The 2,504-nt window shown below is 33.5% G+C and overlaps 1 long non-coding RNA gene across 1 annotated transcript; it reads left to right on the forward strand.

Moving 5' to 3' along the window:
* Window positions 1-251: 251 nt before the first annotated feature.
* On the forward strand, window positions 252-1,682 carry LOC135782874 (uncharacterized). Its single transcript, XR_010545525.1, has 3 exons — window positions 252-1,158; window positions 1,248-1,313; window positions 1,388-1,682. It is a non-coding gene; the product is annotated as an uncharacterized lncRNA (long non-coding RNA).
* Window positions 1,683-2,504: the final 822 nt, after the last annotated feature.

Consider the following 2,504-nt stretch of genomic DNA (forward strand, 5'->3'; position numbering starts at 1 on the left):
CACTATGGCAAAATAGGAATTTATTTTAGATTTAGGGGAATCTTTAACCATGTCTCTGATTAAAACTTTTGATTGTAACATCACAAGTTATTTAATTAAATATTCTGTATACGGGTATAGTTTAAGCAATGACCTGAGCCATTACCTTCGGAGCCGTCAATACTACATTCTTTAGACGATAGTCTAAACTAAATAAATTTTTAAACGGTTCAGGAATTCCGTGAATCTTTTCATAACCTGCACTAGTTTCACGCGTATTAAAGATCCGGCGGTGCCTGACAAAGCGCCGGGTGAGTGTTCATATCTGCCATTTTAAAATAATGTTAATAAATGTAATTCTGTCCACTATGGCAAAATAGGATTTTATTTTAGATTTAGTGGAATCTTTAACCAAGTCTCTGATTAAGACATGTGTATACGTGCACAGATGGTGACAGAGAAACTTATATATGACGTTAATAATCTTTTAAATGTTTTTAAGACGTATTCACCCCATTTTGGGGTTTTATTTTTAATTAAAGGCTTCTTAAAACATGTGTGAATATGTGTATATTATACAAAGAGTCTTATATTGTCTGCTCTGACAAAAATAAAGTATTTTTTAGGTTTAGGGGAATTGACTGCGTGTGTCTTATAAATACAACTTGATAATACGTTTGTTTTGTAAAGAGACTTCTTTAAAGTCACGCAAGAATAAAATATTTTAGTTGTAACTGGTTAAACTTAAAGCCGATATTTTCTATCGAACTAGTCTATTTTCTGTTCAGACACAAAGTTTTCTGATGCTGATATTATGTCAGTGTGTGTTTGTGTGGGGGTCGTGTGATGTAATCTTTGAAAGTTTATGACCGAACCTTTATTGGGGAGCGACAAGAGATCTCCCGGAATCAGTTTGGATGGAGCAGAGCTGTTATACTCAAGTCTATTGGTATGTATGTGTTTCGCTGTGTTCGTTCCAGTATTTTGTATGATTTATTTAAAAACTAAAAATTCGATCTCTGGTATTGCAGCGAAATTGTCTAAACTGGTATTAACTATTCCTGGTAAATCGCGGAGAAGAGTGGCCTGAACAAAAAAGTCAGACCGAGACTAGAACCTCCCGCAGCGTAACACGGAAATCTTGGAACAAAAGAGACGCCGACTGGCTCGTGTTGTCCGGTGTGTTTTTATTTAATCCTGTTACAATAGATTTAAACAAACTGGTTTGGTTTAATATTTTCTAATAACATGTGTTATCTGTTTTAAAGGTTTGGATATCAGAGGCAAAGCGAACGTTGTGTGTACTATTGCAAAATATATAGCGGATCTCCACGGTACGTTTATCTTGCATAAGAAAATTGTTTTATTTAGATATTTGTCCTAATAACTTGTTTTTATCTGTTTACAGGTTAGGATACAGACCACAACGCTTTGGACGTATCTTTAAAAAAGATTAAAATCAGAGACTTTTTGGATTTGTCTGGGGACATTTTAAACATTTTGTGGCAAATTGGATTTAAAACATTTCGGATACTGGATACCTAGTTTGATTTGTCCACAGAGCTTGTTTAAGACGTTTTCACCGCATTTTAGGGTTTATTTTTAATTAAAGGCTTCTTAAAACATGTGTGAAAATGTGTATATTATACAATGAGTCTTATATTGTCTGCTCTGACATAAATAAATTTTTATATTAGATTTTAGATCAATTGACTGTGTGTGTTTTATGTCAAGCGTATGCTGTTATGTTTAATGACGGCTCGTGTGACAGCTTGTGTTTAGGCATTTGATGTCAGATATCACCCTTACTACCTCCTTTCGCACAAGACCTGCATTCTTTCACAGGGGTGCGTGTTGTAAAGCGATTAAAGATTTCTAAAACTCAATGTTGGTAAAACAATCCCCCATTACGGTGTCAAAAAAGTAAAATGTTTATTTTAGATTTAGACAAATCATGAACAATGCTACGATTAAAACATTTGTTTGTAACGTCACAAGTTATTTAATGAAATATTCCGTATACGTGTATAGTTTAAGCAATGATCTGAGCCATAACCTTCGGAGCCGGCAATACTATAATCTTTAGACGAAAGTCTAAACTAAATAAAATTTTAAACGATTCATGAGTTCCGTGAATCTTTTCATGACCTGCTCTATAGATTCACACGTATTAAAGATCCGACGGTGCCTGACAAAGCGTCGGGTGAGTGTTCATATATGCCGTTTTAAAATAACCTTAATAAATGTAATTCTGTCCACTATGACAAAATAGGATTTTATTTTAGATTTAGGGGAGTCTTTAACCAAGTCTCTGACTAAGACATGTGTATACGTGCACAGATGGTGACAGAGAAACTTATATATGACGTTAATAAACTTTTAAATGTTTTTAAGACGTATTCACCCCATTTTGGGGTTTTATTTTTAATTAAAGGCTTCTTAAAACATGTGTTAATATGTGTATATTATACAAAGAGTCTTATAGTGTCTGCTCTGACAAAAATAAATTATTATTTTAGATTTTT

This window comes from Paramisgurnus dabryanus, chromosome 15, assembly GCF_030506205.2.
Source record: "Paramisgurnus dabryanus chromosome 15, PD_genome_1.1, whole genome shotgun sequence".
In the NCBI taxonomy this organism is placed as follows: Eukaryota; Metazoa; Chordata; class Actinopteri; order Cypriniformes; family Cobitidae; genus Paramisgurnus; species Paramisgurnus dabryanus.